This window comes from Microcebus murinus, chromosome 18 (genome assembly GCF_040939455.1).
Source record: "Microcebus murinus isolate Inina chromosome 18, M.murinus_Inina_mat1.0, whole genome shotgun sequence".
NCBI lineage: Eukaryota > Metazoa > Chordata > Mammalia > Primates > Cheirogaleidae > Microcebus > Microcebus murinus.
Window position 1 is genome coordinate 1,541,397 of NC_134121.1, and position 10,566 is coordinate 1,551,962.

At 63.9% G+C, this 10,566-nt stretch overlaps 2 non-coding genes and 1 pseudogene across 2 annotated transcripts; all 3 read right to left on the bottom strand.

Annotated features, from left to right (window-relative positions):
* LOC142862045 (5S ribosomal RNA) lies at nt 1–119 on the bottom strand. Its single transcript, XR_012913191.1, has one exon. It is a non-coding gene; the product is annotated as a 5S ribosomal RNA (ribosomal RNA).
* Nucleotides 120–3,914: 3,795 nt separating this feature from the next.
* LOC142862122 (uncharacterized) lies at nt 3,915–4,034 on the bottom strand (annotated as a pseudogene).
* Nucleotides 4,035–7,828: 3,794 nt separating this feature from the next.
* On the bottom strand, nt 7,829–7,947 carry LOC142862046 (5S ribosomal RNA). Its single transcript, XR_012913192.1, has one exon. It is a non-coding gene; the product is annotated as a 5S ribosomal RNA (ribosomal RNA).
* Nucleotides 7,948–10,566: the final 2,619 nt, after the last annotated feature.

Here is a 10,566-nt window from a genome sequence, read left to right on the forward strand (position 1 = left end):
AGCCTGTGGCACCCGGTATTCCCAGGCGGTCTCCCATCCAAGTACTAACCAGGCCCGACCCTGCTTAGCTTCCGAGACCAGACGAGATCGGGGGCGTTCAGGGTGGTGTGGCCCTAGACGGCGGCGGAGGGCGCCCCTGCCCCGCTCGAGAAGCCGAGCCTCTCTGGGCTTCCCCGCCGCCGCCTCCCGCCCCAGGCCCCGCGCCGGGCGGGGCCGGGCCGGGCCGGTTGAGTTCGCTGGCCCGGTCCCGCGGGCTCCCAGGGACGGGGGTGATGGGCGGGGCGGGGCGGGGCGGGGCGGGGTGGGGGGCTGTCTCTCTATACACACACACACACACTCACACTCACTCACACTCACACAAGATGCGCCTCCACGGCTGGACTCGCCAAGGTGGAGCCCTCCCAGCCCCCCTCGTCTCCTCGCCCGGCCTCCTTCACCTACCCGCTGCCCACCCCCAGCGCGTCGCTGCCGCTGACTGCGCACGCGCGGGACGCTCGCCCTTTGACCCCAGCCAGGGGCCGCCCTCCCCCACAACCCCTTTCAGCTGCGCCCCCCCCCTCGCCCTGTGGGTGGGCTGCCGCCTATTCCCCCGGGCCAGGGCTGGGGCACAGCCAGTGTATGGGGCGTCTCTCTCTGGGGATGTGTCCCATGGGTGGGGTGGGGTGGCGTGGTTTGGGGGGCGCTGAAGAAATCAGTCCCCTCCATCTCCTACCTCTGGAAAACGCCCAAGCCCGTGGAGAACTGCCGGCACCGCTTCGTGGGGGCCGGGACCCTCCTCCGTGTCCTCCTGTGGCCCAGTCCAAGGGGCCTGGGCCTGGCCGGGGCTGCATTGGACCCCGACCACCCTGGCGTGTGGACTCGCTAAAAATCGGCCATTAGATATTGGATTCCAGCTTCCTGGAGGTCATTTCACTAATGAGTGCACCGGAAAGAGTTTCCTAATCCATCTGTGAGGGTGGCAACTGAAGGAGAATTTTAAAGCTGACAGAATAGGCGAGGGAAGGCATAGGAGATTTCCACACCCAGCAAGGAAGACTTTCCCGAAATGGAAGAAAGAAACGAGCAAACAGAGACACCGGTAGCCCGCCCGGAAAAGAGTCTGCCCCTGAGAGAAAGCACCCTGACCAGGTTCACCCGTGGGTGGGTGGCGAGCTAGCGGCATTCAGAAGAGCGAGGCCCGCAGTCTGTGTGGAAGACACCTGCACTCTGGTGTGTGTGGCGGCGCGATTCACAAGCAGCTCTAGATGTTAAACCAAGGAGAAGCCAGGGAGTTCCCAACGCCCCAGGTGTCCTCAGCCCACGACTGGCTGCTGTGGGAATGCGAAGCCCGGCTCCTTGTCTCAGAGCGGGGTTCCCAGGAGGATCAGGCTGAAGCTGGGACTTGGCCTCAAAGTGTCCCCTCGCATGGCCACCCCCTTCCCCTTCCTGCTCCTCTACTCCTGGTGCCCCTCCATCCAGGGGCCAGACCTTAAAGAGTCACCGCAAGAGAATCCTGGTCCCAAAGGAGCCTTCTGGGGGACCGGTGCTGAGAGAGGTTGTGGGCATGGCCCGCTGGGGCTCTGCCCGACCCAGGGCTGAGAGATGCCACCTCCCAGCTCTGGGTCCCTGCAGGAAGTGTTGGCAAGCACAGGGCCGGTCCTCCAAAGGCCCAGGTGCAGGGAGCCCAGGCCAAGCAGCCTGTGGAAGAAGCCACTTGCCGTGCCACCCCGGGAACAGGACTGCAGGCCCCGGCCCTTCCCACCTCCTCCTCCTCCTCCTCCTCCTCCCCCCCGCCCCGCCCCCACAGGGCACAGGGCTCAGAGACACCTCAGACTCTTGCTACCCAAAGTGCAAAGGGCATCAGTTGCTCCTCCAACCCCCCCCCCCCCCCCCGCCCAGCAGACCACGTTGTCCAGCCAGCCCCCGGGCCTCCCTGGGGTGCCCAGCACAAAAGTGCAGACACCCACCGGACCCTCAGTCTCAGTTTTCGGAGGTTTTTGCCACTCTAAGGACCCGCAGGCCAGCTGGGCCTTCGGGCAGGACAGAGAGCCCCGGAATCCGACGTGGAGAGCTGCGTGTACGTCCCCATCAGGAGGCGGTCCCCACCTCCGCGGCTCTCCCCTTGCGGGGAGCGGCAGCCCAGCCGGCAGCCGCAGCGCCTCAGGGAAGACACCAGGCTGGGCCCCCGCGGCACAGCGGGGGCACGTCCCCCGCACTCACGCGACTTAGGGACGGCTGCTGGAGACTGCTGCGGCCACCCTGCTGCCGGGTTTCTGGAGGGCTTCCTGGAAGCAGCGTCCACACCAAGCCCTTGGAAGGCCCAGGCGACGGAGGAGCCGGTCAGGCAGGGGCCGAGGACGGTGAGAGGCCGGGCGGGAAGGAGCGTGTCAGGCAGGGGCAGAGGACGGTGACCGGCCGGGCGGGGAGGAGCCGGTCAGGCGGGGGCCCAGGACAGTGACGGGCCTGGCCGGGGAGGAGTGCGTCAGGCAGGGGCAGAGGAGACGGGCTGGGTAAGGGTTAGGGTTACAGTTAGGGCACAATTCACAATCCCAAAGACGTGGAAGCGACCCGAGTGCCCATCCATCCAGGAGTGCATCAATAAAATGTGGCGCGTGGACACCACGGAGTGCCATTCGGCTGTGAGGAGCAGCGGTGAGAGGGCGCCTCTCGTGTTCTCCTGGCCAGAGCTGGAACCCGATCCAGTAAGCCAAGTATCCCAAGAATGGACACACGAGCACCACGTGAGCGCGCTCACCAGCAAATTGGTACGAACGGATGGACGCCTAAGTGGACAGAGAGGAATCACCTTCATCGGGTGGGTGTCGGGCGGGCGGGTGGGGGGAGGGGAGGGGCATACACATCCATTAGGCATGGGGTGGGTGCGCACCGACTGGGGGATGGGCGCACTTGAAGCTCTGACCCGAGGGGGGAGGCTTGGAGAGGGCAAGGCACCCGACCTTAACATTGGTACCCCCACAATACGCTGGAACAACATGAGAGGTATATGAATAAGAACACAGGGGGGGCCGGGCGCGGTGGCTCACGCCTGTAATCCTAGCTCTCTGGGAGGCCGAGCCGGGCGGATTGCTCCAGGTCAGGAGTTCGAAACCCGCCTGAGCAAGAGCGAGACCCCGTCTCTACTAAAAATAGAAAGAAATTAATTGGCCAACTAATATATATAGAAAAACACAGCCGGGCGTGGTGGTGCATGCCTGTAGTCCCAACTACTCGGGAGGCTGAGGCAGCAGGATTGCTTGAGCCCGGAGATTGAGGTTGCTGTGAGCTAGGCTGACGCCATGGCACTCACTCTAGCCTGGGCAGCAAAACGAGACTCTGTCTCAAAAAAAAAAAAAAAAGAACACAGGGGGGAGGGCGGCACGGGCAACACATGTCACCTGAATACTTGTACTCCCATCATCTGCTTGAAAAGAGAGAGAAAAGAAAATGCAATCCTAGAGGTAAGAGACACTTTTTAAAAATAATGAATCCGAAGAGAAAAGTAAAAGGAGGCCTGTGGAGCAGGTCTGGGTGTGACTCCGGATCCCCCAACATCAGGTGCCACCACCAAAGATTCCTGCGTGTAGCCCATAGAACCCCAAAAGCAACGGGACGAGTTCTGGTCACATACTCCCTCAAAATGACATCCTGGCCTTCTTCTGGAACTCCCTCCCCTCTCAGACTCTCAAGGTTTCCTCCAGCGTGTCGGTTCCCACAGAGCAGACCTTTGGTCTGAGACCTGACAGTCCAGATGCCACGCATGCTGCCGCGTGGCGGCGGTGTCGCGGCTTGGGACAAGAGGAGGCCCCACGGTGCGGGCTGGGGCGCCAGGCACCGCGCGGGCGCTGAGGGTGGGGGTGACCCCCACCCCGGGCCGCCGCCGCGCTCCCAGAAAGGGGACAGAACAAGAGGCAAAAAAAAAAAAAAAAAAAAGCAGCAGCCTGTGGCACCCGGTATTCCCCAGGCGGTCTCCCATCCAAGTACTAACCAGGCCCGACCCTGCTTAGCTTCCGAGACCAGACGAGATCGGGGGCGTTCAGGGTGGTGTGGCCCTAGACGGCGGTGGAGGGCGCCCCTGCCCCGCTCGAGAAGCCGAGCCTCTCTGGGCTTCCCCGCCGCCGCCTCCCGCCCCAGGCCCCGCGCCGGGCGGGGCCGGGCCGGGCCGGTTGAGTTCGCTGGCCCGGTCCCGCGGGCTCCCAGGGACGGGGGTGATGGGCGGGGCGGGGCGGGGCGGGGCGGGGTGGGGGGCTGTCTCTCTATACACACACACACACACTCACACTCACTCACACTCACACAAGATGCGCCTCCACGGCTGGACTCGCCAAGGTGGAGCCCTCCCAGCCCCCCTCGTCTCCTCGCCCGGCCTCCTTCACCTACCCGCTGCCCACCCCCAGCGCGTCGCTGCCGCTGACTGCGCACGCGCGGGACGCTCGCCCTTTGACCCCAGCCAGGGGCCGCCCTCCCCCACAACCCCTTTCAGCTGCGCCCCCCCCTCGCCCTGTGGGTGGGCTGCCGCCTATTCCCCCGGGCCAGGGCTGGGGCACAGCCAGTGTATGGGGCGTCTCTCTCTGGGGATGTGTCCCATGGGTGGGGTGGGGTGGCGTGGTTTGGGGGGCGCTGAAGAAATCAGTCCCCTCCATCTCCTACCTCTGGAAAACACCCAAGCCCGTGGAGAACTGCCGGCACCGCTTCGTGGGGGCCGGGACCCTCCTCCGTGTCCTCCTGTGGCCCAGTCCAAGGGGCCTGGGCCTGGCCGGGGCTGCTTTGGACCCCGACCACCCTGGCGTGTGGACTCGCTAAAAATCGGCCATTAGATATTGGATTCCAGCTTCCTGGAGGTCATTTCACTAATGAGTGCACCGGAAAGAGTTTCCTAATCCATCTGTGAGGGTGGCAACTGAAGGAGAATTTTAAAGCTGACAGAATAGGCGAGGGAAGGCATAGGAGATTTCCACACCCAGCAAGGAAGACTTTCCCGAAATGGAAGAAAGAAACGAGCAAACAGAGACACCGGTAGCCCGCCCGGAAAAGAGTCTGCCCCTGAGAGAAAGCACCCTGACCAGGTTCACCCGTGGGTGGGTGGCGAGCTAGCGGCATTCAGAAGAGCGAGGCCCGCAGTCTGTGCGGAAGACACCTGCACTCTGGTGTGTGTGGCAGCGCGATTCACAAGCAGCTCTAGATGTTAAACCAAGGAGAAGCCAGGGAGTTCCCAACGCCCCAGGTGTCCTCAGCCCACGACTGGCTGCTGTGGGAATGCGAAGCCCGGCTCCTTGTCTCAGAGCGGGGTTCCCAGGAGGATCAGGCTGAAGCTGGGACTTGGCCTCAAAGTGTCCCCTCGCATGGCCACCCCCTTCCCCTTCCTGCTCCTCTACTCCTGGTGCCCCTCCATCCAGGGGCCAGACCTTAAAGAGTCACCGCAAGAGAATCCTGGTCCCAAAGGAGCCTTCTGGGGGACCGGTGCTGAGAGAGGTTGTGGGCATGGCCCGCTGGGGCTCTGCCCGACCCAGGGCTGAGAGATGCCACCTCCCAGCTCTGGGTCCCTGCAGGAAGTGTTGGCAAGCACAGGGCCGGTCCTCCAAAGGCCCAGGTGCAGGGAGCCCAGGCCAAGCAGCCTGTGGAAGAAGCCACTTGCCGTGCCACCCCGGGAACAGGACTGCAGGCCCCGGCCCTTCCCACCTCCTCCTCCTCCTCCTCCTCCTCCCCCCCGCCCCGCCCCCACAGGGCACAGGGCTCAGAGACACCTCAGACTCTTGCTACCCAAAGTGCAAAGGGCATCAGTTGCTCCTCCAACCCCCCCCCCCCCCCGCCCAGCAGACCACGTTGTCCAGCCAGCCCCCGGGCCTCCCTGGGGTGCCCAGCACAAAAGTGCAGACACCCACCGGACCCTCAGTCTCAGTTTTCGGAGGTTTTTGCCACTCTAAGGACCCGCAGGCCAGCTGGGCCTTCGGGCAGGACAGAGAGCCCCGGAATCCGACGTGGAGAGCTGCGTGTACGTCCCCATCAGGAGGCGGTCCCCACCTCCGCGGCTCTCCCCTTGCGGGGAGCGGCAGCCCAGCCGGCAGCCGCAGGGCCTCAGGGAAGACACCAGGCTGGGCCCCCGCGGCACAGCGGGGGCACGTCCCCCGCACTCACGCGACTTAGGGACGGCTGCTGGAGACTGCTGCGGCCACCCTGCTGCCGGGTTTCTGGAGGGCTTCCTGGAAGCAGCGTCCACACCAAGCCCTTGGAAGGCCCAGGCGACGGAGGAGCCGGTCAGGCAGGGGCCGAGGACGGTGAGAGGCCGGGCGGGAAGGAGCGTGTCAGGCAGGGGCAGAGGACGGTGACCGGCCGGGCGGGGAGGAGCCGGTCAGGCGGGGGCCCAGGACAGTGACGGGCCTGGCCGGGGAGGAGTGCGTCAGGCAGGGGCAGAGGAGACGGGCTGGGTAAGGGTTAGGGTTACAGTTAGGGCACAATTCACAATCCCAAAGACGTGGAAGCGACCCGAGTGCCCATCCATCCAGGAGTGCATCAATAAAATGTGGCGCGTGGACACCACGGAGTGCCATTCGGCTGTGAGGAGCAGCGGTGAGAGGGCGCCTCTCGTGTTCTCCTGGCCAGAGCTGGAACCCGTTCCAGTAAGCCAAGTATCCCAGGAATGGACACACGAGCACCACGTGAGCGCGCTCACCAGCAAATTGGTACGAACGGATGGACGCCTAAGTGGACAGAGAGGAATCACCTTCATCGGGTGGGTGTCGGGCGGGCGGGTGGGGGGAGGGGAGGGGCATACACATCCATTAGGCATGGGGTGGGTGCGCACCGACTGGGGGATGGGCGCACTTGAAGCTCTGACCCGAGGGGGGAGGCTTGGAGAGGGCAAGGCACCCGACCTTAACATTGGTACCCCCACAATACGCTGGAACAACATGAGAGGTATATGAATAAGAACACAGGGGGGGCCGGGCGCGGTGGCTCACGCCTGTAATCCTAGCTCTCTGGGAGGCCGAGGCGGGCGGATTGCTCCAGGTCAGGAGTTCGAAACCAGCCTGAGCAAGAGCGAGACCCCGTCTCTACTAAAAATAGAAAGAAATTAATTGGCCAACTAATATATATAGAAAAACACAGCCGGGCGTGGTGGTGCATGCCTGTAGTCCCAACTACTCGGGAGGCTGAGGCAGCAGGATTGCTTGAGCCCGGAGATTGAGGTTGCTGTGAGCTAGGCTGACGCCATGGCACTCACTCTAGCCTGGGCAGCAAAACGAGACTCTGTCTCAAAAAAAAAAAAAAAAGAACACAGTGGGGAGGGCGGCACGGGCAACACATGTCACCTGAATACTTGTACTCCCATCATCTGCTTGAAAAGAGAGAGAAAAGAAAATGCAATCCTAGAGGTAAGAGACACTTTTTAAAAATAATGAATCCGAAGAGAAAAGTAAAAGGAGGCCTGTGGAGCAGGTCTGGGTGTGACTCCGGATCCCCCAACATCAGGTGCCACCACCAAAGATTCCTGCGTGTAGCCCATAGAACCCCAAAAGCAACGGGACGAGTTCTGGTCACATACTCCCTCAAAATGACATCCTGGCCTTCTTCTGGAACTCCCTCCCCTCTCAGACTCTCAAGGTTTCCTCCAGCGTGTCGGTTCCCACAGAGCAGACCTTTGGTCTGAGACCTGACAGTCCAGATGCCACGCATGCTGCCGCGTGGCGGCGGTGTCGCGGCTTGGGACAAGAGGAGGCCCCACGGTGCGGGCTGGGGCGCCAGGCACCGCGCGGGCGCTGAGGGTGGGGGTGACCCCCACCCCGGGCCGCCGCCGCGCTCCCAGAAAGGGGACAGAACAAGAGGCAAAAAAAAAAAAAAAAAAAAAAGCAGCAGCCTGTGGCACCCGGTATTCCCAGGCGGTCTCCCATCCAAGTACTAACCAGGCCCGACCCTGCTTAGCTTCCGAGACCAGACGAGATCGGGGGCGTTCAGGGTGGTGTGGCCCTAGACGGCGGCGGAGGGCGCCCCTGCCCCGCTCGAGAAGCCGAGCCTCTCTGGGCTTCCCCGCCGCCGCCTCCCGCCCCAGGCCCCGCGCCGGGCGGGGCCGGGCCGGGCCGGTTGAGTTCGCTGGCCCGGTCCCGCGGGCTCCCAGGGACGGGGGTGATGGGCGGGGCGGGGCGGGGCGGGGCGGGGTGGGGGGCTGTCTCTCTATACACACACACACACACTCACACTCACTCACACTCACACAAGATGCGCCTCCACGGCTGGACTCGCCAAGGTGGAGCCCTCCCAGCCCCCCTCGTCTCCTCGCCCGGCCTCCTTCACCTACCCGCTGCCCACCCCCAGCGCGTCGCTGCCGCTGACTGCGCACGCGCGGGACGCTCGCCCTTTGACCCCAGCCAGGGGCCGCCCTCCCCCACAACCCCTTTCAGCTGCGCCCCCCCCCTCGCCCTGTGGGTGGGCTGCCGCCTATTCCCCCGGGCCAGGGCTGGGGCACAGCCAGTGTATGGGGCGTCTCTCTCTGGGGATGTGTCCCATGGGTGGGGTGGGGTGGCGTGGTTTGGGGGGCGCTGAAGAAATCAGTCCCCTCCATCTCCTACCTCTGGAAAACGCCCAAGCCCGTGGAGAACTGCCGGCACCGCTTCGTGGGGGCCGGGACCCTCCTCCGTGTCCTCCTGTGGCCCAGTCCAAGGGGCCTGGGCCTGGCCGGGGCTGCATTGGACCCCGACCACCCTGGCGTGTGGACTCGCTAAAAATCGGCCATTAGATATTGGATTCCAGCTTCCTGGAGGTCATTTCACTAATGAGTGCACCGGAAAGAGTTTCCTAATCCATCTGTGAGGGTGGCAACTGAAGGAGAATTTTAAAGCTGACAGAATAGGCGAGGGAAGGCATAGGAGATTTCCACACCCAGCAAGGAAGACTTTCCCGAAATGGAAGAAAGAAACGAGCAAACAGAGACACCGGTAGCCCGCCCGGAAAAGAGTCTGCCCCTGAGAGAAAGCACCCTGACCAGGTTCACCCGTGGGTGGGTGGCGAGCTAGCGGCATTCAGAAGAGCGAGGCCCGCAGTCTGTGTGGAAGACACCTGCACTCTGGTGTGTGTGGCGGCGCGATTCACAAGCAGCTCTAGATGTTAAACCAAGGAGAAGCCAGGGAGTTCCCAACGCCCCAGGTGTCCTCAGCCCACGACTGGCTGCTGTGGGAATGCGAAGCCCGGCTCCTTGTCTCAGAGCGGGGTTCCCAGGAGGATCAGGCTGAAGCTGGGACTTGGCCTCAAAGTGTCCCCTCGCATGGCCACCCCCTTCCCCTTCCTGCTCCTCTACTCCTGGTGCCCCTCCATCCAGGGGCCAGACCTTAAAGAGTCACCGCAAGAGAATCCTGGTCCCAAAGGAGCCTTCTGGGGGACCGGTGCTGAGAGAGGTTGTGGGCATGGCCCGCTGGGGCTCTGCCCGACCCAGGGCTGAGAGATGCCACCTCCCAGCTCTGGGTCCCTGCAGGAAGTGTTGGCAAGCACAGGGCCGGTCCTCCAAAGGCCCAGGTGCAGGGAGCCCAGGCCAAGCAGCCTGTGGAAGAAGCCACTTGCCGTGCCACCCCGGGAACAGGACTGCAGGCCCCGGCCCTTCCCACCTCCTCCTCCTCCTCCTCCCCCCCGCCCCGCCCCCACAGGGCACAGGGCTCAGAGACACCTCAGACTCTTGCTACCCAAAGTGCAAAGGGCATCAGTTGCTCCTCCAACCCCCCCCCCCCGCCCAGCAGACCACGTTGTCCAGCCAGCCCCCGGGCCTCCCTGGGGTGCCCAGCACAAAAGTGCAGACACCCACCGGACCCTCAGTCTCAGTTTTCGGAGGTTTTTGCCACTCTAAGGACCCGCAGGCCAGCTGGGCCTTCGGGCAGGACAGAGAGCCCCGGAATCCGACGTGGAGAGCTGCGTGTACGTCCCCATCAGGAGGCGGTCCCCACCTCCGCGGCTCTCCCCTTGCGGGGAGCGGCAGCCCAGCCGGCAGCCGCAGCGCCTCAGGGAAGACACCAGGCTGGGCCCCCGCGGCACAGCGGGGGCACGTCCCCCGCACTCACGCGACTTAGGGACGGCTGCTGGAGACTGCTGCGGCCACCCTGCTGCCGGGTTTCTGGAGGGCTTCCTGGAAGCAGCGTCCACACCAAGCCCTTGGAAGGCCCAGGCGACGGAGGAGCCGGTCAGGCAGGGGCCGAGGACGGTGAGAGGCCGGGCGGGAAGGAGCGTGTCAGGCAGGGGCAGAGGACGGTGACCGGCCGGGCGGGGAGGAGCCGGTCAGGCGGGGGCCCAGGACAGTGACGGGCCTGGCCGGGGAGGAGTGCGTCAGGCAGGGGCAGAGGAGACGGGCTGGGTAAGGGTTAGGGTTACAGTTAGGGCACAATTCACAATCCCAAAGACGTGGAAGCGACCCGAGTGCCCATCCATCCAGGAGTGCATCAATAAAATGTGGCGCGTGGACACCACGGAGTGCCATTCGGCTGTGAGGAGCAGCGGTGAGAGGGCGCCTCTCGTGTTCTCCTGGCCAGAGCTGGAACCCGTTCCAGTAAGCCAAGTATCCCAAGAATGGACACACGAGCACCACGTGAGCGCGCTCACCAGCAAATTGGTACG